Source organism: Pseudophryne corroboree, unplaced genomic scaffold, assembly GCF_028390025.1.
Source record: "Pseudophryne corroboree isolate aPseCor3 unplaced genomic scaffold, aPseCor3.hap2 scaffold_299, whole genome shotgun sequence".
Classification (NCBI taxonomy): domain Eukaryota; kingdom Metazoa; phylum Chordata; class Amphibia; order Anura; family Myobatrachidae; genus Pseudophryne; species Pseudophryne corroboree.
In genome coordinates, this window is record NW_026969662.1 from 194,055 (window position 1) to 219,204 (window position 25,150).

General features: G+C 41.9%; 3 non-coding genes and 1 pseudogene across 3 annotated transcripts; all 4 read right to left on the bottom strand.

Annotated features, from left to right (window-relative positions):
- Positions 1–774: 774 nt before the first annotated feature.
- On the bottom strand, positions 775–953 carry LOC135016469 (U1 spliceosomal RNA; annotated as a pseudogene).
- Positions 954–24,116: 23,163 nt separating this feature from the next.
- LOC135016510 (U5 spliceosomal RNA) lies at positions 24,117–24,232 on the bottom strand. Its single transcript, XR_010214595.1, has one exon. It is a non-coding gene; the product is annotated as a U5 spliceosomal RNA (small nuclear RNA).
- A 275-nt stretch (positions 24,233–24,507) lies between these two features.
- Positions 24,508–24,623, bottom strand: LOC135016496 (U5 spliceosomal RNA). The gene has a single exon (XR_010214580.1). It is a non-coding gene; the product is annotated as a U5 spliceosomal RNA (small nuclear RNA).
- A 274-nt stretch (positions 24,624–24,897) lies between these two features.
- On the bottom strand, positions 24,898–25,013 carry LOC135016502 (U5 spliceosomal RNA). Its single transcript, XR_010214586.1, has one exon. It is a non-coding gene; the product is annotated as a U5 spliceosomal RNA (small nuclear RNA).
- Positions 25,014–25,150: the final 137 nt, after the last annotated feature.

Sequence of the window (25,150 nt, forward strand, 5' to 3'; positions counted from 1 at the left end):
GCATATAGCAGAGGATAGTTTCAATCTGCCTACCTCTGGGTTATGGACCCAGCATGCTTCCATTACAGTACTCTGCTGCACATGTAAGTGCAAGAGATCCTGAAGCACTCACTCATCATGGGAAAGTACCAATGTGTTTCTTCATTGGTTGATGGAAGAAACATCTTACAAAAACTCTCCAGATTATTGACTTTTTAAAGTTTTTCTAGGAAACGTTCTAGATGAATGCTTATTAGCCTTTGTCAGTATGTACTTTCGCAAAGTGTCTCTGAGGCACAAACAGTTAGCGTGTTCAGTTGTTAACCAAAAGGTTGGTGGTTCAATCCCACCTAGGGACGTAATTGACCTTGTTATCAGATTTTGGTGATCTTTAAGTAGACAAGTAAAAATTTCAAACCACCTCTTATGGTGTAGGGTACCTGGCCTTCTCTGATGTAATCAGAGTTAGATTTGATTAAGTGATTTTATAAAAAAAACAGCCACAAAGCACAATTTAGCAGTGGGTTGCAGAGAAAAAGAAATATGCTGGCAGAAAAATCCAATTGAGTGATTAAACAGCTCTTCATTTTCTGGCTTTATTTTTATGCTAACAAATTTGTGCTCTGAAAAGTGTCCACAAAGCCAAGTATCTGATTATCACCTTTGTAGGGATGGTTTTTCACCTATTATTAAATTAAACTTGCTTCATTGGAAAGGCAGCAAGTGATGTCATCCAAGCAGTGGGTCAAGGTTGGCTTCAAACCTCGTCTGCTTATGAAAAGAGAAAAGGGGTATGCAGGGCATGGCGGCCTTTTGCGGTGCTTGGATGACCCCTAGTTCGCATTAAATAATGCAGTCGAGTTTCCCACATTTGGGGAAATCACAGGGGTCAGCATACCCAGAATGCAATGAATGAACCGCACCCTGGGAGAACAGTCTTCATGACCATGGTATCTCCTATGCAAAATAAGTATGATTTGGGATAGGGCTGGGGAGGGCCGCTGCTCAGGCACATCTCTGTCAAGTAAAGGAGATTCAACTGAGGCAGCACAAGGGAACTCTCATCTGGGGACAACAACTGCAGGGAGAACACATATTTTCAGATGAACATGGGAGGGCAGAAGGCTGCCTAATACTGAAGCACCCCCAAACAACAAACCAAATGCAACAACTAGTGCAAGCATTCCTGGGGGAAGGCCTGCAGCAGATGGATTTGCATATGGCGATGTCATCCAAGCAGTGGGTCAAAGTTGGCTTCAACCCTCGTCTGCATATGAAAAGAGAAAAGGGGCGTGCAGGGCATGGCGGCCTTTTGCGGCACTTGGATGACCCCTAGTTCGCATTAAACACCTCCACCCTCCGTCGGTGTGGGGCTCATGTTGGCTATGCCCCAGCCCCTGAAGGATTCAAGCTGATTTCTTGCAGCAGCTGGGCACTGTAACAGCTCCAGAGCTGCTCTGTAATGCAAGTAAAAGGGTGTGGGCCCTGCAGCACTACCTGTAGTTCGCATTGTGCGAGACCCCTAGTTCGCATTAAACACCCCCACCCTCCTTCGGTGTGGGGCTCATGTTGGCCATGCCCCAGCCCCTGAAGCATTCACGCTGATTTCTTGCAGCAGCTGGGCACTGTAACAGCTCAAGAGCTGCTCTGTAAGGCAAGTAAAAGGGTGTGGGCCCTGCAGCACTACCTGTAGTTTGCATTGTGCATTGGAAGGCACAAAGTAAGCAGACGGGAGGAGAAGTCAGGATAGTGCACAAGGGTATAGACGGGAGGGGCTCAAGAAAAAAGAAGTGGAAACAGACAGCAAACTAGGCTTCCAATGCACAATGCAAACTACAGGTAGTGCTGCAGGGCCCACACCCTTTTACTTGCCTTACAGAGCAGCTCTGGAGCTGTTTAATCACTCAATTGGATTTTTCTGCCAGCATAATTTTTCTCTTACGTCCTAGAGGATGCTGGGGACTCCGTAAGGACCATGGGGGATAGACGGGCTCCGCAGGAGACATGGGCACTTTAAGAAAGACTTTAGATCTGGGTGTGCACTGGCTCCTCCCTCTATGCCCCTCCTCCAGACCTCAGTTTACTACTGTGCCCAGAGGAGACTGGGTGCTTTTCAGGGAGCTCTCCTGAGTTTCCTGACAGAAAGTATATTTGTTAGATTTTTTTATTTTCAGGGAGCCTGCTGGCAACAGACTCCCTGCATCGAGGGGCGGAGGGGAGAGATGCACACCTACTTCTGTGAGTTGATAGGCTCTGCTTCTTAGGCTACTGTACAGCATTAGCTCCAGAGGGATCGGTACGCAGGTCTCACCCTCGCCGTCCGTCCCAGAGCCGCGCCGCCGTCCCCCTCGCAGAGCCGGAAGATAGAAGCCGGGTGAGTATGAGAAGAAAAGAAGACTTCAGAGGCGGCGGAAGACTTCATGATCTTCACTGAGGTAACGCACAGCAGTAAAGCTGTGCTCCATTGCTCCCATACACCTCACACACGGCAGTCAGTGTAAGGGTGAAGGGCGCAGGGGGGACGCCCTGGGCAGCAATATAGACCTCTCTTTGGCAAAATAAATATATATGCAGCTAGGCACTGTATATATATATAAGAGCCCCCGCCATTTTTTTACTATATTTGAGCGGGACAGAAGCCCGTCGCTGAGGGGGTGGGGCTTCTCCCTCAGCACTCACCAGCGCCATTTTCTCCACAGCACCGCTGAGGGGAAGCTCCATGGACTCTCCCCTGCTTATACCACGGTAGAAAGAGGGTCTTAAAGAAGAGAGGGCACATAATTAGGCGCATATATATATGGAAATACAGCGCTACTGGGTAAACATAAAATGATTGTGTTTTTTTCCTGGGTCATATAGCGCTGGGGTGTGTGCTGGCATACTTTCTCTCTCTGTCTCTCCAAAGGGCCTTGTTGGGGAACTGTCCTCAGATAAGAGGATTCCCTGAGTGTATGGTGTGTCGGTACACGTGTGTCGACATGTCTGAGGTAGAAGGCTCTCCTAGAGAGGAGCAGGAGCAAATTAATGTGGTGTCTCCATCGACAACGCCGACACCTGACTGGATGGATATGTGGAATGTTTTAAGTGCTAATGTAAACTTATTACACAAGAGATTAGACAAAGCTGAAGCTAGGGAACAGTCAGGGAGTCAACCCATGCCTGTCCCTATGTCGCAGGGACCTTCGGGGTCTCAAAAGCGCCCACTATCCCAAATAGTTGACACAGATACCGACACGGATTCTGACTCCAGTGTCGACTACGATGATGCAAAGTTACAACCAAAATTGGCTAAATGTATTCGATATATGATTATTGCAATAAAAGATGTTTTGCACATCACAGAGTCCCCTGTCCCTGACACGAGGGTACACATGTATAAGGGAAAGAAACCTGAGATAACCTTTCCCCCCTCACATGAGTTGAACGAATTATGTGAAAAAGCTTGGGAATCTCCAGACAAAAAGCTGCAGATTCCCAAAAGGATTCTTATGGCGTATCCTTTCCCGCCAATGGACAGGATACGGTGGGAATCCTCCCCTAGGGTGGATAAAGCATTGACACGCTTATCCAAAAAGGTAGCGCTGCCATCCCAGGATACGGCTACCATCAGGGACCCTGCTGACCGCAAGCAGGAGGTTACCCTAAAGTCCATTTACACACATTCTGGTACCTTACTCAGACCGGCAATTGCGTCGGCCGAGGTTGTAGCGCGGTGGCAGCATGGACAGATACCTTATCAGCAGAGATTGAGACCCTAGATAAGGATGCTATGTTATTGACCATAGGGCATATAAAAGATGCTGTCCTATATATGAGAGATGCTCAAAGTGACATTAGTCTACTGGGTTCTAGAATAAACGCTATGTCGATTTCTGCTAGACGAGTCCTATGGACCCGGCAATGGACAGGTGATGCCGACTCAAAAAGGCATATGGAGGTTTTACCTTACAGGGGTGAGGAATTGTTTGGGGAAGGTCTCTCGGACCTAGTCTCCACAGCTACAGCTGGTAAATCAAATTTTTTGCCTTATATTCCCTCACAGCCTAAGAAAGCACCACATTATCAAATGCAGTCCTTTCGATCACAGAGAAACAAGAAAGTACGAGGTGCGTCCTTTCTTGCCAGAGGTAAGGGCAGAGGGAAGAAGCTGCACAACACAGCTAGTTCCCAGGAACAGAAGTCCTCCCCGGCCTCTACAAAATCCACCGCATGACGCTGGGGCTCCGCTAAAGGAGTCCGCCCAGTTGGGGGCACGTCTTCGAGTTTTCAGCCACATCTGGGTTCATTCGCAGGTGGATCCCTAGGCAATAGAAATTGTTTCTCAGGGTTACAAGCTGAAATTCGAAGAGGTGCCTCCTCGCCGGTTTTTCAAATCGGCCCTACCATCTTCTCCCCAGGAAAGGGAGATAGTGTTAAATGCAATTCACAAATTGTATCTTCAACAGGTGGTGGTCAAGGTTCCCCTGCTTCAACAAGGAAAGGGAAATTATTCGACCCTGTTTGTAGTCCCAAAACCGGACGGTTTGGTCAGACCCATATTAAATTTAAAATCCCTGAACCTATACTTGAAAAGGTTCAAGTTCAAGATGGAATCGCTAAGAGCGGTCATCACCAGCCTAGAAGGGGGGGATTTTATGATATCTCTGGACATAAAGGATGCATACCTTCATGTACTCATTTATCCACCTCATCAGGCGTACCTAAGATTTGCGGTACAGTATTGTCATTACCAATTTCAGACGTTGCCGTTTGGTCTCTCCAGAATTTTCTCCGAGAATTTTCACCAAGGTAATGACAGAAATTATGGTGCTCCTGCGAAAGCAAGGTGTCACAATTATCCCGTACTTGAACGATCTCCTCATAAAAGCGAGATCAAGAGAGCAGTTGCTGAACAGCGTATAACTTTCATTGAAGGTGTTACAGCAAAACGGCTGGATTCTCAATATCCCGAAGTCGCAGTTGGTTCCTGCGACTCGTCTGACTTTGCTTGGGCATTATTCTGGATACGGACCAGAAAAGGGTTTATCTTCCGATAGAAAAGGCCCAGGAACTCATGACTCTGGTCAGGAACCTATTGAAACCAAAACAGGTGTCAGTGCATCACTGCACTCGAGTCCTGGGAATGATGGTGGCATCATACGAGGCCATTCCCTTCGGCAGGTTCCATGCGAGGATCTTGCAATGGGACCTACTGGACAAGTGGTCCGGGTCACATCTACAGATTCATCAGTTGATCACCCTGTCCCCCAGGGCCAGGGTATCTCTCCTGTGGTGGCTGCAGAGTGCTCACCTTCTAGAGGGCCGCAGGTTCGGCATTCAGGACTGGATCCTGGTGACCACGAACGCGAGCCTCCGAGGTTGGGGAGCAGCCACACAGGGAAGAAATTTCCAAGGTCTTTGGTCAAGTCAGGAGACTTGTCTTCACATCAACATCCTGGAGCTAAGGGCCATATACAACGCCCTATGTCAAGCGGAGACCTTACTTCGCGACCAACCAGTTCTGATCCAGTCAGACAACGTCACCGCAGTAGTTCATGTAAACCGCCAAGGCGGCACAAGGAGCAGAGTGGCGATGGCGGAAGCCACCAGAATTCTTCGCTGGGTGGAGAATCATGTAAGCGCACTGTCAGCAGTGTTCATTCCGGGAGTGGACAACTGGGAAGCAGACTTCCTCAGCAGACACGACCTACATCCAGGAGAGTGGGGACTCCATCAGGAAGTCTTCGCACAGATTGCAAGTCGGTGGGGACTGTTCCAGATAGACATGATGGCGTCCCGCCTCAACAAAAAGCTACAGAGGTATTGCACCAGGTCAAGAGACCCTCAGGCAGTAGCTGTTTAAACAGCTCTTCATTTTCTGATTTTATGTTTATGCTAACAAATTTGCTCTCTGAAAAGTGTCCACAAAGCCAAGTCTCTGATTAACACCTTTGTAGGAATGGTTTTTCACCTATTACTGAATTAAACTTGCTTCATTGGAAAGGCAGCAAGATGCATCCTCATTTCAATGTCTACTGAAATAATACAGGTTGACACCAGGAAACATTAACGCCACTGCATCCTTGCTGCTTTCGCATGTGGAAGTCTGTTTAATGTGAAAACAAGGTGATATCTAATTAGCACACAGGTAAGGAATTAAGAAAATCTTTATTTAAGGGTGAAGGTGTTTCTCACAAAATCGTTGCCCCAATGCATCATTGAAATTCAAGCTGGAAAGATGATTTTAATATATCACTTGTACATTTTGTATTGCTCTTCTGGTGACAATGTAGTTTGTTTTTGTCAATTACCATTTTAATAATAGGGTAAAGAAAATTAAGTGGATTTTTGAAAGAAAACAATACTGTCAATATACTATTAAAACAAATTAAAATGGTAAAAGTTATTGTACTTTAAGTAAAAATAAAAGAGCAAAAATATCAATCCCAGTTTTGGATTACTTTAATTAACAAAAAAAAAATGCATATAGCAGAGGATAGTTTCAACCTGCCTACCTCTGGGTTATGGGCCCAGCATGTTTCCATTGCAGTACTCTGCTGCACATGTAAGTGCAAGAGATCCTGAAGCACTCACTCATCATGGGAAAGTACCAATGTGTTTCTTCGTTGGTTGATGGAAGAAACATCTTACAAAAACTCTCCAGATTATTGACTTTTTAAAGTTTTTCTAGGAAACGTTCTAGATGAATGCTTATTAGCCTTTGTCAGTATGTATGTTTGTAAAGTGTCTCTGTGGCGCAATCGGTTAGTGTGTTTGGTTATTAATCAAAGGGTTGGTGGTTCAATCCCACCCAGCGATGTAATTGACCTTGTTATCAGATTTTGGTGATCTTTAAGTAGACAAGTCAAAATTTCAAACCCCCTTCTTATGGTGTAGGGTACCTGGCCTACTCTGATGTAATCAGAGTTAGATTTGAATCAGTGATTTTATAAAAAAAAGAGCTAGGAAGCACAATTTAGCAGTGGGTTGCAGAGAAAAAGAAATATGCTGGCAGAAAAATCCAATTGAGTGATTAAACAGCTCTTCATTTTCTGGCTTTATTTTTATGCTAACTAATTTGTTCTCTGAAAAGTGTCCACAAAGCCAAGTATCTGATTAACATATTTGTAGGGATGGTTTTTCACCTATTACTAAATTAAACTTGCTTCATTGGAAAGGCAGCAAGATGCATCCTCATTTCAATATCTACTGAAATAATACAGGTTGACACCAGGAAACATTAACGCCACTGCATCCTTGCTGCTTTCTCATGTGGAAGTCTGTTTAATGTGAAAACAAGGTGATATCTAATTAGCACACAGGTAAGGAATTAAGAAAATCTTTATTTAAGGGTGAAGATGTTTCTCACAAAATCGTTGCCCCAATGCATCATTGAAATTCAAGCTGGAAAGATGATTTTAATATATCACTTGTACATTTTGTATTGCTCTTCTGGTGACAATGTAGTTTGTTTTTGTCACTTACCATTTTAATAATCGGGTAAAGAAAATTAATTGGATTTTTGAAAGAAAACAACACTGTCAATATACTATTAAAACAAATTAAAATGGTAAAAGTTATTGTACTTTAAGTAAAAATAAAAGCTAAAATATCAATCCCAGTTTTGGATTACTTTAATGAACAAAAAAAATGCATATAGCAAAGGATAGTATCAATCTGCCTACCTCTGGGTTATGGGCCCAGCATGCTTCCATTGCAGTACTCTGCTGCACATGTAAGTGCAAGAGATCCTGAAGCACTCACTCATCATGGGAAAGTACCAATGTGTTTCTTCATTGGTTGCTGGAAGAAACATCTTACAAAAACTCTCCAGGTTATTGACTTTTTAAAGTTTTTCTAGGAAACGTTCTAGATGAATGCTTATTAGTCTTTGTCAGTATGTACTTTTTGCAAAGTGTCTCTGTGGCGCAATCGGTTAGTGTGTTCAGCTATTAATCAAAAGGTTGGTGGTTCAATCCCATCCAGGGACGTAATTGACCTTGTGATCAAATTTTGGTAATATTTAAGTAGACAAGTCATATAGCAGAGGATAGTTTCAATCTGCCTACCTCTGGGTTATGGACCCAGCATGCTTCCATTACAGTACTCTGCTGCACATGTAAGTGCAAGAGATCCTGAAGCACTCACTCATCATGGGAAAGTACCAATGTGTTTCTTCATTGGTTGATGGAAGAAACATCTTACAAAAACTCTCCAGATTATTGACTATTTAAAGTTTTTATAGGAAACGTTCTAGATGAATGCTTATTAGCCTTTGTCAGTATGTACTTTCGCAAAGTGTCTCTGAGGCACAAACAGTTAGCGTGTTCAGTTGTTAACCAAAAGGTTGGTGGTTCAATCCCACCCAGGGATGTAATTGAACTTATTATCAGATTTTGTTGATCTTTAAGTAGACAAGTCAAAATTTCGAAAACCCCTGCTATGGTGTAGGGTACCTGGCCTTCTCTGATGTAATCAGAGTTAGATTTGATTCATACTGTTAACTGGGTAGTATATCACAAGTTATACGGTGTGATTGGTGTGGCTGGTATGAATCTTGACCTTGGATTAACAAAAATCCTTTCCTCGTACTGTCCGTCTCCTCTGGGCACAGTTTCTCTAACTGAGGTATGGAGGAGGGGCATAGAGGGAGGAGCCAGTGCACACCCAGATCTAAAGTCTTTCTTAAAGTGCCCATGTCTGCTGCGGAGCCCGTCTATCCCCCATGGTCCTTACGGAGTCCCCATCATCCTCTACGGACTACGAGAAAAAAAAATTACCGGTAGGTTTAAAATGTTATTTTTTTCTCTGCAACCCACTGCTAAATTGTGCTTCCTAGCTGTTTTTTATAAAATCACTTAATTAAATCTAACTCTGATTACGTCAGAGAAGGCCAGGTACCCCACACCATAAGAGGGGGTTTGAAATTTTGACTTGTCTACTTAAAGATCACCAAAATCTGATGACAAGGTCAATTACATCCCTGGGTGGGATTGAACCACCAACCTTTTGGTTAATAGCCCATGTAAGTGCAAGAAATCCTGAAGCACTCACTCATCATGGGAAAGTACCAATGTGTTTCTTACAAAAATTCTCCAGATTATTGACTTTTTAAAGTTTTTCTAGGAAACGTTCTAGATGAATGATTATTAGCCTTTGTCAGTATTGACTTTTGTGGCAAAACTTGGTTTACCCTGCACCAGACTGGTTATAATTGAATGACTAAATCTCAAACAACCAACTAAACAGAAAAAATATATCAAGCCCAAGTGGGCAACTATTCTGACGTTGGAGGTGCTCCCAGGAATAGTGTACCAGATACAGAATGATTTGGTGGGTGTGGAAGAGCCCACATCTTACCAAATAGAAGAAATTCCTATATTTGGAGCACTCTTTTGATGATTAATGATGTGAAAAAGATGAAAACTGTCTATAATTAAAACTTAGCTTTTATTTATCCAATACTCAACTAAAATAAAATAACAGGGGTATATTAGACGTATCAATTACTTATTCCCCTTTTAAACAGTGGTAAAAATATGAATAATTTAAAAAAGAGCAAATATCATCATCTTAAAATTATTTGTATATTTTGCTCAACAATGGATGATAAGAAAAATGATAGTAATCTATCAAACTTATCCAATGAACAGCAGTAATCACAGAAATTAATGACAAAAAATGATAGTAATCTATCAAAAATATCCTGTGAGCAGCAGAGATGATATTGGTGATATAATTAATTACACCTTGCAGAAAAATACTGCTGTGTATGTGAGATCAGCTTCTCCCCATATTTCACAGAGTAAATCTGTGTTTTAACATCTCTTCCATGTTAAAGAGAAAATAATATCCATGTCTGTTAGAGAATACATAGTTACAATTGGGTTTTACTGCAACATTCTGTCTCCAAAATGATTCATTTGTATCTTGAATGAAAAACTGACACATTAGTGTTGTTTGTCAGGTATGTAACAAATGCAAATAAAGAAAAAACAAGATTATGCTGGCATGGATAGTAGAAAATTAGATAGTGACACTCTAGTCTGCTAGTCCCATCTGCTGTCTAACCTCATTCATGAGCGGAGGAAAGATGAGAGTAGGACCGTCGACTGTGTCACAGAAAAAAGATAGAACTGGCACACTGGCTAGAGACCCCAACGTGGTGTTAGATGGGCCCTGATGCTTATGAGCCTTGCAGGGTCCTAAATGCGCCACTTGGGTCTGAGCCAGAGTCCGAAAATGAAATAAAAAGGCCCACAGTAATAGACTAAATCACAATTGTGTTAATAACACTGCATCATTTAACAACATTTATTGTGCAATGAGATTGCACAAAACAGACCTGCTCCTAATAAAAAACATTGCTGTTGCTAGGTAACAATTGATATTATCTTAATAGGCACAAGTTAAAACAAAATCACAGGTGTTTATATCCCCAATAATTGCGCCTTGTTTATTGCCATGTTTTTGTATGCGTTGGTACTTGTTATTTTATCAAAATTACCTGCAGGTAACTGGTCAAGTGTGAGACTGTAACTCTGAGGGCAAAGGATAGTCGGCACTCCAGTTCACTGATCCCATCTGCTGTCTGACCTCATCATTGGAGCGGAGGACAGATGAGAGTGGGATCGTGGGTTGTGCCGTGGAAAGAAAGGCAGCGGACGGCAGCCTGAGAAGCCGTATGTGGTGTTAGGCGGACCCTGTTGCCACTTGCCTTGCAGGGTCCGGATGCGCCACCGGAGACCGGGTGTCTGTCCGTGAAAGTGAAAGTTGACAGGAAGAGAGAGAGTGTGTGGGGAGTGTCGGGTGAGTGAGTCTGACCCGTAGGTTATTGTACATTACCACTCGCGATCTCCCCGAACTCGATGGATCATTGCCGCTCAGCCGTTCTGAATGACTGCTGTTGGTCACGGCTCCTCCTGCAGTGAGGAGTCCGTGCGTGAGGCCGTTAGTTGGACGTACGTTTCACCACCTGGGCTTGCTCACCTGGCAGCCTATGGTGGTGTTCAGATGGTGCATTTAAAAAGGGGATCATCAACCAATCCCTTTCCTGAGTTCTTAATTGCCTAATTATGGCATAGGTTTGTTCAGCGCTTCCATCCACCTGGCTGTGCTTATTCTATTGAAGCTCCATAAGTAATAGTTAATATACGTAGACCACTAATTATGGCATAATTTTTGTTAAACAATTCTATCCACCAGGCAGTGCTTATTCTATTAAACCTCCATAAATGAAAGTTAATATATGTGGATCACAATGGAATCAATTAAAGTAATGTTCAAAGCGTATGGTGTGTTAGATCAAAAATATCGAATAACGGTTTAATTAATAAACAGAATTTTTTTATGGAGGATAATGGTTAATCAAATCACAGTTATATAAGCTGAAAATCCAACAGAAAAATAAGATTAAAGACAATGTGCGTTTTCTAAACATACATTTAACATAATTAGAATCGACAATATGTTTCAGGAGATTTAAGCTATGACATTCTTAATGCAGAAATTAATTGATTAGTAAGAGGAAATATCTCCTGTGATAATACTAATAATAATAGTGATATCAAAATAAAAGTAATAATCATAATAGGGATAATAGGAAATAATAATAAAAAATAATGAAAATAGATATAAACATGACCGACCTGTTAATCAAAATATGCCAGTGACAGAGGTTGGTGACCCAATCGTCGTAAGTAAGATAAAAGTGACTGTAATTTACTAATTAATAGACGGTTATGATAAATAATAAATAAATAAAACTCTATTTAGAGGAACAAATCTTGTTCTGGAGATGGAAATATTGTGCATTATCCTCGCCGAATATTCATCTTTGATAATATAACCTTAAAGTTTAGGCTTTCCCGCCAAAGTCCGTATAGAGTAAAATTATGCACTGATGAATACGAAGTTGAAATTTGGGGAAATACGGAGGAGAGAAAAATGCAAAATAAATAAAAGTAATAATGATAATAATAAAAAATAATAAATAAGAATAAAAATGAGTATAAATTTGAAAATAATAGTAATAATAATGATAAATGTAAATGGGTATGAGATAGGTATAGATAAGACAATAAATATAACTGTAAAATAAAAATAAATATAAAGAATGTAAAAATAAGAATAAATATAAATATAAAATTAGAAATTAAAAATGAAACATGAAAATTAAGGATTAGAGATTATAAAGATAAATATAAATATAAATTTTTTTTTTTTTTATAAAAGGGGGGTGGGGGGGGCGGGGGTTTGGGAGGGGGGGGGGGGGGGGGAATGGGTATGGAGGGACCAGGGGGAAAAAAGCGGGGGAGGGGGGGGGGAGGAAAAGGGAGGGGGGGGAGGGGGGAAAAAGAGGGGGGAAAGGGGGAGGGGGGGGAGGGAAGTGAAAACAAAAGGGGGAGGAGAAAAGGGGGGTGTAATTGAGGGAAGGGAAAATTGGAAGGGGAGGGGGAAGGGATGACAGAATGGGGAAAAAAGGGTTAAATAATGGGAAATGGGTGACTACAGTGCAGGGGAGGCTTGTTTGGTTGTTGTGTATCATTAGTGTTGGTGCTCTGTATTGTGAATGTTATGAAACCTGATTGTGTAGAAATTGACTGCAGGTGATTAATTTAGGTTCTATGTGTAGGTCTGCTCGAAAAATCATCGAGCAGATGTAATTGTGACCTGATGGTTGTGGTATCAGAGATGAAAAATATGTGAATAAAAGTGACAAAATTGAAAAAAGTGACATTAAACACAAAATTAAAAGTGCACATGTGAGAAAACACAAAACAAATGTTTGTGGGTGATAAAGATGTTACCTTGATAGGTAATGTCAAAAAGTGTACCTAGTTGTTGTTCAAAACGGTCTAAAGAGTGTGTATATTCAAATAATAAGAATACTAGTGAGTACAGAATGTGTAAGAATTATAGAAATAAAAATAATGATAATAATAGAACTGGTGAAAAGTGGGGAGGAAAGGGAAAGGACGGTGAGTCAAGGAGGACACCAAGGGGGGAGTAGGTTAAAAATTGGGGTAATAGTTGTATATTGTTGAAATATACTGGTGATTTAATTTGCTATTGCAATTATTATGTTGATACATCTAATGAAAAGTGGCCTGATACACAGCATGTAATGAAAATAGGTCTTGCAGGCCGGGGTAGCACGAATTTGTTGGAGCCTAAGGAAAGGTTGAGTTAAGAAAGGGGAAAGAGAGAAAGAGAGAGAGCGCATACATTGGCGCCATCGAGATCTAAATGGCGTGTCTCAATATCACATGTAAATAATCATCATAGGAACACCGTATAGTTTATGTGTTCGTTGAGACCTGATGGAGCTAAACTTCCCAATAGGTAGGTCCACTGGCTCTCCTTTTTGAGTAGTTCCTGCATTACATCGCCCCCTCTGATTCCAAGTTTGACCTTTTCCAGGCCAAAAGCTTGCATTCGATGGGTGTTGTCATTATGGTGGAGATGAAAATGTCTGGCCACCGTGGTTATTTGTCGGAAGTTCTGCATATCCCTATCCACGTTTCGGATTGTTCCTGCATGTTCCAAAATCCGTTGTTTAAACATCCGTGTGGTTATTCCCACATATCTTTTGCCACACAGGCACTGTAGGCAATACACCACATTGGTTGTTTTGCAGTTGAAGTAATCGGAGATCCTGTGTTGGTTACCAAATTTGTCTGTGATTTCTTGTGTTGGCTTCATATAGTCACAGGCCCTGCAGGTCCCACAAGGGTATGTGCCTCTTACTGAAGGAGAGACGGAAGGGAGTCGTTGGTAATGACTTTGTACCCAATAGTCCTTTAGGTTGGGTGACCTTCTCCAGCTCATTGAGACCTTGTCTCCCAGGCTAGTTGCTAGGTCTGAGTCAGACAACAGAACATGCCAGTGTTTTTGTATACCTTCTTTAAGTTGTCTCCACTCCTGACAGAAGTCTCCCACAAATCTCAGGTCATCTTGATCCTTCACTTTCTTTTCTTGGAAGATGAGGGAATTCCTAGTTGTTTTCAAAAGGGAGTTCCGTGCCTTTTTAATGGATCTATTGCTGTAGCCTCGTTCCTTGAGACGGGCCGCTACCTCCTCACTTTTGTGTCGGTAGGTTGCCTCATCCGAACAGTTCCTCTTTAATCTTAGGAACTCCCCTTTGGGGATGTTCGCCTCCTGTTAGTGCTTCATCTACACGTTATAGCCCTGAATTTTCCAATGCCTAGCTCTTTGCAAAAGAGAGATATTGGCAAGGAAAAGCTGTATTGTACCTTTGCATTTTTCTCCCAAACGAAAGACATTAGAATGAAAATTTTAAAGCCTCCTGTTAGTGCTTCATCTACACGTTATAGCCCTGAATTTTCCAATGCCTATCTCTTTGCAAAAGAGAGATATCGGCAAGGAAAAGCTGTAATGTACCTTTGCATTTTTCTCCCAAACGAAGGACACTAGAATGAAAATTTTAAAGCCTCCTGTTAGTGCTTCATCTACACGTTATAGCCCTGAATTTTCAAATGCCTATCTCTTTGCAAAAGAGAGATATCGGCAAGGAAAAGCTGTATTGTACCTTTGCATTTTTCTCCCAAACGAAAGACACTAGAATGAAAATTTTAAAGCCTCCTGTTAGTGCTTCATCTAAACGTTATAGCCCTGAATTTTCCAATGCCTATCTCTTTGCAAAAGAGAGATATCGGCAAGGAAAAACTGTATTGTACCTTTGCATTTTTCTCCCAAACGAAAGACACTAGAATGAAAATTTTAAAGCCTCCTGTTAGTGCTTCATCTACACGTTATAGCCCTGAATTTTCCAATGCCTAGCTCTTTGCAAAAGAGAGATATTGGCAAGGAAAAGCTGTATTGTACCTTTGCATTTTTCTCCCAAACGAAAGACACTAGAATGAAAATTTTAAAGTCTACTGTTAGTGCTTCATCTACACGTTATAGCCCTGAATTTTCCAATGCCTAGCTCTTTGCAAAAGAGAGATATTGGCAAGGAAAAGCTGTATTGTACCTTTGCATTTTTCTCCCAAACGAAAGACACTAGAATGAAAATTTTAAAGCCTCCTGTTAGTGCTTCATCTACACGATATAGCCCTGAATTTTCCAATGCCTATCTCTTTGCAAAAGAGAGATATCGGCAAGGAAAAGCTGTATTGTACCTTTGCATTTTTCTCCCAAACGAAGGACACTAGAATGAAAATTTTAAAGCCTCCTGTTAGTGCTTCATCTACACGTTATAGCCCTGAATTTTCCAATGCCTATTTCTTTGCAAAAGAGAGATATCGGCAAGGAAAAGCTGTATTGTACCTTTGCATTTTTCTCCCAAACGAAAGACACTAGAATGAAAATTTTAAAGCCTACTGTTAGTGCTTCATCTACACGTTATAGCCCTGAATTTTCCAATGCCTAGCTCTTTGCAAAAGAGAGATATCGGCAAGGAAAAGCTGTATTGTACCTTTGCATTTTTCTCCCAAACGAAAGACACTAGAATGAAAATTTTAAAGCCTCCTGTTAGTGCTTCATCTACACGTTATAGCCCTGAATTTTCCAATGCCTATCTCTTTGCAAAAGAGAGATATCGGCAAGGAAAAGCTGCATTGTACTTTTGCATTTTTCTCCCAAACGAAAGACACTAGAATGAAAATTTTAAAGCCTCCTGTTAGTGCTTCATCTACACGTTATTGCCCTGAATTTTCCAATGCCTAGCTCTTTGCAAAAGAGAGATATTGGCAAGGAAAAGCTGTATTGTACCTTTGCATTTTTCTCCCAAACGAAAGACACTAGAATGAAAATTTTAAAGCCTCCTGTTAGTGCTTCATCTACACGTTATAGCCCTGAATTTTCCAATGCCTATCTCTTTGCAAAAGAGAGATATCGGCAAGGAAAAACTGTATTGTACCTTTGCATTTTTCTCCCAAACGAAAGACACTAGAATGAAAATTTTAAAGCCTCCTGTTAGTGCTTCATCTACACGTTATAGCCCTGAATTTTCCAATGCCTATCTCTTTGCAAAAGAGAGATATCGGCAAGGAAAAGCTGTATTGTACCTTTGCATTTTTCTCCCAAACGAAGGACACTAGAATGAAAATTTTAAAGCCTCCTATTAGTGCTTCATCTACACGTTATAGCCCTGAATTTTCCAATGCCTATCTCTTTGCAAAAGAGAGATATCGGCAAGGAAAAGCTGTATTGTACCTTTGCATTTTTCTCCCAAACGAAGTACACTAGAATGAAAATGTTAAAGCCTCCTGTTAGTGCTTCATCTACACGTTATAGCCCTGAATTTTCCAATGCCTATCTCTTTGCAAAAGAGAGATATCGGCAAGGAAAAGCTGTATTGTACCTTTGCATTTTTCTCCCAAACGAAAGACACTAGAATGAAAATTTTAAAGCCTCCTGTTAGTGCTTCATCTACACGTTATAGCCCTGAATTTTCCAATGCCTATCTCTTTGCAAAAGAGAGATATCGGCAAGGAAATGCTGTATTGTACCTTTGCATTTTTCTCCCAAACGAAAGACACTAGAATGAAAATTTTAAAGCCTCCTGTTAGTGCTTCATCTACACGTTATAGCCCTGCATTTTCCAATGCCTATCTCTTTGCAAAAGAGAGATATCGGCAAGGAAAAGCTGCATTGTACTTTTGCATTTTTCTCCCAAACGAAAGACACTAGAATGAAAATTTTAAAGCCTCCTGTTAGTGCTTCATCTACACGTTATAGCCCCGAATTTTCCAATGCCTAGCTCTTTGCAAAAGAGAGATATTGGCAAGGAAAAGCTGTATTGTACCTTTGCATTTTTCTCCCAAACGAAAGACACTAGAATGAAAATTTTAAAGCCTACTGTTAGTGCTTCATCTACACGTTATAGCCCTGAATTTTCCAATGCCTAGCTCTTTGCAAAAGAGAGATATCGGCAAGGAAAAGCTGTATTGTACCTTTGCATTTTTCTCCCAAACGAAAGACACTAGAATGAAAATTTTAAAGCCTCCTATTAGTGCTTCATCTACACGTTATAGCCCTGAATTTTCCAATGCCTATCTCTTTGCAAAAGAGAGATATCGGCAAGGAAAAGCTGTATTGTACCTTTGCTTTTTTCTCCCAAACGAAAGACACTAGAATGAAAATTTTAAAGCCTCCTATTAGTGCTTCATCTACACGTTATAGCCCTGAATTTTCCAATGCCTATCTCTTTGCAAAAGAGAGATATCGGCAAGGAAAAGCTGCATTGTACTTTTGCATTTTTCTCCCAAACGAAAGACACTAGAATGAAAATTTTAAAGCCTCCTGTTAGTGCTTCATCTACACGTTATAGCCCTGAATTTTCCAATGCCTAGCTCTTTGCAAAAGAGAGATATTGGCAAGGAAAAGCTGTATTGTACCTTTGCATTTTTCTCCCAAACGAAAGACACTAGAATGAAAATTTAAAAGCCTCCTGTTAGTGCTTCATCTACACGGTATAGCCCTGAATTTTCCAATGCCTAGCTCTTTGCAAAAGAGAGATATCGGCAAGGAAAAGCTGTATTGTACCTTTGCATTTTTCTCCCAAACGAAAGACACTAGAATGAAAATTTTAAAGCCTCCTGTTAGTGCTTCATCTACACGTTATAGCCCTGAATTTTCCAATGCCTATCTCTTTGCAAAAGAGAGATATCGGCAAGGAAATGCTGTATTGTACCTTTGCATTTTTCTCCCAAACGAAAGACACTAGAATGAAAATTTTAAAGCCTCCTGTTAGTGCTTCATCTACACGTTATAGCCCTGCATTTTCCAATGCCTATCTCTTTGCAAAAGAGAGATATCGGCAAGGAAAAGCTGCATTGTACTTTTGCATTTTTCTCCCAAACGAAAGACACTAGAATGAAAATTTTAAAGCCTCCTGTTAGTGCTTCATCTACACGTTATTGCCCTGAATTTTCCAATGCCTAGCTCTTTGCAAAAGAGAGATATTGGCAAGGAAAAGCTGTATTGTACCTTTGCATTTTTCTCCCAAACGAAAGACACTAGAATGAAAATTTTAAAGCCTCCTGTTAGTGCTTCATCTACACGTTATAGCCCTGAATTTTCCAATGCCTATCTCTTTGCAAAAGAGAGATATCGGCAAGGAAAAGCTGTATTGTACCTTTGCATTTTTCTCCCAAACGAAGGACACTAGAATGAAAATTTAAAAGCCTCCTGTTAGTGCTTCATCTACACGGTATAGCCCTGAATTTTCCAATGCCTATCTCTTTGCAAAAGAGAGATATCGGCAAGGAAAAGCTGTATTGTACCTTTGCATTTTTCTCCCAAACGAAAGACATTAGAATGAAAATTTTAAAGCCTCCTGTTAGTGCTTCATCTACACGTTATAGCCCTGAATTTTCCAATGCCTAGCTCTTTGCAAAAGAGAGATATTGTGCTTCCTAGCTGTTTTTTATAAAATCACTTAATTAAATCTAACTCTGATTACGTCAGAGAAGGCCAGGTACCCTACACCATAAGAGGGGGTTTGAAATTTTGACTTGTCTACTTAAAGATCACCAAAATCTGATGACAAGGTCAATTACATCCCTGGGTGGGATTGAACCTCCAACCTTTTGGTTAATAGCCCATGTAAGTGCAAGAAATCCTGAAGCACTCACTCATCATGGGAAAGTACCAATGTGTATCTTGATTATTGACTTTTTAAAGTTTTTCTAGGAAACGTTCTAGATGAATGATTATTAGCCTTTGTCAGTATTGACTTTTGCAAGGTGTCTCTGTGGCGCAATCAGTTAGTGTGTAAGGCTATTAACCAAAAGGTTGGTGGTTCAATCCCACCCAGGGACTTAATTGACCTTGTTATCAGATTTTGGTGATCTTTAAGTAGACAAGTCAAAATTTCAAACCCACTGTTATGGTGTAGGGTACCTGGCCTTCTCTGATGTTTAGATTTGATTCAGTGATTTTATAAAAACAGCTAGGAAGCACAATTTAGCAGTGGGTTGCAGAGAAAAAGAAATATGCTGGCAGAAAAATCCAATTGAGTGATTAAACAGCTCTTCATTTTCTGGCTTTATTTTTATACTAACAAATTTGTTCTCTGAAAAGTGTCCACAAAGCCAAGTCTCTGATTAACACCTTTGTAGGGATGGTTTTTCACCTATTACTAAATTAAACTTGCTTCATTGGAAAGGCAGCAAGATGCATCCTCATTTCAATGTCTACTGAAATAATACAGGTTGACACCAGGAAACATTAACGCCACTGCATCCTTGCTGCTTTCGCATGTGGAAGTCTGTTTAATGTGAAAACAAGGTGATATCTAATTAGCACACAGGTAAGGAATTAAGAAAATCTTTATTTAAGGGTGAAGATGTTTCTCACAAAATCGTTGCCCCAATGCATCATTGAAATTCAAGCTGGAAAGATGATTTTAATATATCACTTGTACATTTTGCATTGCTCTTCTGGTGACAATGTAGTTTGTTTTGTCAATTACCATTTTAATAATCGGGTAAAGAAAATTAATTGGATTTTTGAAAGAAAACAATACTGTCAATATACTATTAAAACAAATTAAAATGGTAAAAGTTATTGTACTTTAAGTAAAAATAAAAGAGCAAAAATATCAATCCCAGTTTTTGATTACTTTAATTAACAAAAAAAAATGCACATAGCAGAGGATAGTTTCGATCAATCAACCTCTGGGTTATGGGCCCAGCATGCTTCCATTGCACTACTCTGCTGCTCATGGAAGTGTAAGAGATCCTGAAGACTAAATTGATTAAAGGCCTAAAAGTACTGGACTATAAGGAAAGACTTACTAGGCTGAATATTTATACACTAGAAAAGAGGTGCCTAAGAGGAGATATTATTAATATCTTCAAATATGTAAAGATACATAACAAAGAGTTATCAGAGGAATTATTTATTAAACGAACACGTGGTCACTCGCTGCGACTGGAGGAAAGTTCAGAACGCAATGGAGGAAAGGTTTCTTCACTGTTAGGGCAATCAGGATGTGGAATTCCCTGCCAGGGAAGGTGGTAATGGCGGACTCTGTAATTGGATTTAAAAAAGGAATGGATACATTTCTGAATGAAAAAGCTATCCAAGGTTATAATACTTAAAATATCAACATGGTTAATCCGGGGGTAACATGAGTTATAGTAGCTAACTAGTCATAAAACATTATTCAGCAAGTATGTAGAATCATCACAACTTAAAACAGGTTGAACACGATGGGCAATTTGCCTCTATTCAACCTCAAAAACTATGTTACTATATTACTATGTTATTGTAGTATACAGAACACCACAATGCAATGAGCAGTGATAGTGAGCACTGATGAGGATACTAGAACTGACACTGAGCAGCAAGATGCAGCACTGGACTATTAGTAATGTACTGTAGTATGCTGAGCACCACAATGCAGCACAAGACAATGAGCAGTGATACTGAGCACTGATGAGGATACTACTGAGAACTGACACTGAGCAGGAGAGACACACTACTAGTATTACTGAGCAGCAATAAGTAACCACTGATACTGAGCACTGATATTGAGATTTCCACTGAGAGAACATAGCCACGTCCTCTCCGCTCTCTCTTCAATGCACGAGTAAAAATGGCAGCAACGCGCAGCTCTTTATATGGAATCCGAATCTCGCGAGAATCCGACAGCGGGATGATGACATTTTCCCTTGTTCAGGTTTTCCGAGTCAGGCGGGAACAACCGAGCCTGCCTCGGACCAGTGTAAACAACGTGGAGTTCGTGGGGAATTCGGTTCTCGGAGAACCGAACCCACTCCTCTCTACCTTATACCCATCAATTTTTTTATTTTCAATCTAAGCCCCTGCAGTTTTCTGTAAGCATCTGCTTCGCTATGATGATCAACAAGTCACAAGGGCAAACACTCAGGGTTTGAGGCGTAGATCTTAGGACCAGCTGCTACAAGCATGGCAGAGGTGTCACTATCACTGGTGACACCCAGAGAGGTGGCGAGGGAGATTGTAATGCAGTGCGCGCAGATAAGCAGCGCAATGGTAAAAAGGAGGCATGGTTTCATAGGTAGGGGCGTGGCCTGGTGGCCTGAATCTACATTTTGTTGCTCCGGGTGTCCCGGGGGTTGGGGGCTGCACCCGGGGACTAGTGTGTGAGCGGTGCTGGCTCCTGCACAGTGACAGGGCATGGCCACCCAGCATGACGCCTCCCTTCTTGACCATGCTGTAATTGCAGTCGCACTGCAGTTCAGCGTGATCATAAAAAATGGTGTAGGCTCCTGCTGGTGCAGACTGTATGTGCGCGCAGGAAGCCGCCACCATTTTTGTGATCACAGCGGCTGAATGTGATGTCATACAGCCGCTGTGACCACGCCCCCTGTGTCTCCTCCGTTGCAGACCCCATTTTGAAGCCTTGCCCCCGCACCGCTCCATCCCTGACTTGGAAATGGAGTGTTGCTGACCCACCTCTCCCCCCCTTCCCCGCCCCGATTGACAGGCAGAGGCGATCACATTCTCTGCGGGGTGCCGCAGAAAATGCAGGCACATGCGTATGCTCTTAGCAATTTTTGCAGTTGGATCGCTTATTGCGATTGCAATCCAACCTGAATCAGGCCCTATTACCTATCACAATGCGCTGCGGGCAGTACAAAATTGGGTTAATATAGGAGAAAAACCCCCAGACCTGTGCTCCTTAACTGTACCTGGTGGCTAGTGGAGCGGCTGCCCAGTAATCAGTGTCCACCGCAGTGCGCACACGGCCCACCCCCTACGGCCTCGCTCCCCTTCATCAGCGGCCTCGTGATCCGGAAGGGTGGTGTGTGTGTGACTGACCTTAGGATGAAACCGGAGCCTCCGCTGCAGTGACCCAGCAACCAGGGCACGGGAGTATACAGCGCCGCTGGGAGTGATGAAGCTGCAGTAAAGATGTCTATTAGACCTAGCCTGCTGCAGCCCTTGTAGATTCTCATAAAACAAGTTCTTCTTTTCTTGTCAAAATTAATAGCTAAGAATAGGCTGCCTGAGGCAGGCCCCTGTTAATTGGCCTGCTACTGAAGGCACCAACTACAAACTGAGCTCCCTGTTCATGGAAGCGGGGTTATAGAGGAGAATGCACTGAGCTTCTTGGGAACAGTCAAAAGCTTGGTGCCTCAGATCAAGATCCTACTCTACACCCCAATGTGAATCCTTGTGGAGTCCAGTGTACCCCACAGAAGAAATTAATGTGTCACACCCATTGGCAGCAACCTTAGAATAGCTGCTGACGGGCACAATTGAGAAAGGAAGGGGGGGGGGGACATTTGAATCCAGCACATAGATGCAATTCAAATATGTAATTTGTACCTTCCTATTTTAAAATATAATGGATGAACCTCACCCTGTGAGAACAATCTTCATGATCAAGAGATCTAATATGTAAAATAAGTATGAGTTGGGATAGGGCTGGGGAGGGTGGCAGCTCGGGCAGCCCCTCCCCCGTCAAGTTAAGGAAATTCAACTGAGGAAGCACAAGGGAACTCTCGTCTGGGGACAACAACTGCAGGGAGACCACATCTTTTCAGATGAACATGGGAGGGCGGAAGGCTGCCTAATACTGAAGCACCATCAAATATCAAACCATATCCAACAACTAGTACAAGCATTCCTGGGGGAAGGTCTGCAGCAGACGGATTTGCATACGGTGATGTCATCCAAGCAGTGGGCCAAAGTTGGCTGGAACCCTCATCTGCATATAAAAAGAGAAAAGGGGCATGCAGGGCATGGCGGCCTTTTGCAGTGCTTGGATGACCCCTAGTTCGCATTAAACACCCCCACCCTCCTTTGGTGTGGGGCTCATGTTGGCCATGCCCCATCCCCTGAAGCATTCATGCTGATTTCTTGCAGCAGCTGGGCACTGTAACAGCTCCAGAGCTGCTCTGTAAGGCAAGTAAAAGGGTGTGGGCCCTGCAGCACCACCTGTAGTTCGCATTGTGCGTTGGAAGGCACAAAGTAAGCAGACGGGAGGAGAAGTCAGGATAGTACACAAGGGCATCCTTTTCTCTTAGTCCGTAGAGGATGCTGGGGTCACATTAAGAACCATGGGGTATAGACGGGATCCGCAAGAGACATGGGCACTTTAAGACTTTCAAAGGGTGTGAACTGGCTCCTCCCTCTATGCCCCTCCTCCAGACTCCAGTTATAGGAACTGTGCCCAGGGAGACGGACATTTCGAGGAAAGGATTTATTGTTAAACTAAGGTGAGCATCTTACCAGCTCACACCTTAAGCATGCCGCAGAACGTGGCATTCAACAGAACACAAGCCAACGGCATGAACAATTGCAGCAAAAAGCTGACCAGAACCGTAACACAACATGTGTATAACCACAAGTAATAACTGCAGACACAGTATGGACTGGGACGGGTGCCCAGCATCCTCTACGTACTAAGAGAAAAGGATTTACCGGTAGGTATTAAAATCCTATTTTCTCATACGACCTAGAGGATGCTGGGGTCACATTAAGAACCATGGGGTTATACCAAAGCTCTTGAACGGGTGGGAGAGTGCGTACGACTCTGCAGCACCGAATGACCCAACTTGAGGTTATCATCAGCCAAGGTATCAAACTTGTAAAACTTAGCAAAAGTGTTTACTAAATAGCTGCTCGGCAAAGTTGCAATGCCGAGACTCCCCGACCAGCTGCCCAGGATGAACCCACCTTTCTAGTAGAATGGGTCTTCACCTAATTCAGTAACGGCAATCCTGCCGTGGAATGAGCATGCTGAATCTTACCACAGATCCAGCGCATAATGGTCTGCATGGAAGCAGGACACCCAATCATGTTGGGAGCATACAGGACAAACAGAGCCTCTGTTTTCCTAATCTGAACCGTTCTGGTGACATAAATTTTCAAAGTTCTGACCACAGCCAGAGACTTTGACTCAACGAAGGTGTCAGTGGCCAAAGGCACCATGTGGAAAGATGAACCACCTTCGGCAGAAATTGTTGACGTGTCCTCAATTCTGCTCTATCTTCATGAAAGATCAAATAAAGGCTCTTGTGATACTGCATGGTTTGTACTGTTTTCCATGTGCTCCCAGATCTTTCAAGCAAGTAGCATGGTCAAGAAAGTTCTGTTTGAAAAGAAACAAACATTTACTGTCATTGTTATGCAAATAAACTTACATTAAAGCTAACAAGAAAGCACACTCGTTCTGTCTTTAAACTGATAAAAGAAACCCCAATAATATGGGGCATGCAAAAATTGAGATAAAACTCAGTTTTGCTCCTCTCCACGGAAATCTTTAATAAAAGGCGAAATATTTGTTAGTTCTGAAGAGAAACCAGAGCATGACCAAGATTCCACCTGTCGCCTGAGTGCCATGCCAGCAGTTCTCATTCAGCTCAAAGTGAGCACCCAATTTGAATGAAAGAAAGCAGATTTCTCACCAGGCTTCCCCTTGCTATAAACATGGTTTGTACTCTTTTCCATGTGCTCCCAGATCTTTCAAACAATTAGTGTGGTCAAGAAAGTTCTGTTTGAAAAGAAACAAACATTTACTGTCATTTCTATGCAAATGAGCTTACATTAAAGCACACTCGTTCTATCTTTAAACCAATAAAATAAAACCCCAATAAGATGGGGCATGCAAAAATTGAGATAAAACTCAGTTTTGCTCCTCTCCACGGAAATCTTTAGTAAAAGGCGAAAGATTTGTTCGTTCTGAAGAGAAACCACAGCATGACCAAGATTCTACCTGTCGCCTGAGTGCCATGCCAGCAGTCCTCATTCAGCTCAAAGTGAGCACCCAATTTGAAAGAAAGAAAGCAGATTTCTCACCAGGCTTCCCCTTGCTATAAACATGGTTTGTACTCTTTTCCATGTGCTCCCAGATCTTTCAAGCAATTAGTATAGTCAAGAAAGTTCTGTTTGAAAAGAAACAAACATTTACTGTCATTTCTACGCAAATGAGCTTACATTAAAGCACACTCGTTCTATCTTTAAACTGATAAAAGAAACCCCAATAAGACGGGGCATGCAAAAATTGAGATAAAACTCAGTTTTGCTCCTCTCCATGGAAATCTTTAGTAAAAGGCGAAAGATTTGTTCGTTCTGAAGAGAAACCAGAGCATGACCAAGATTCCACCTGTCGCCTGAGTGCCGTGCCAGCAGTCCTCATTCAGCTCAAAGTGAGCACCCAATTTGAAAGAAAGAAAGCAGATTTCTCACCAGGCTTCCCCTTGCTATAAGCATGGTTTGTACTCTTTTC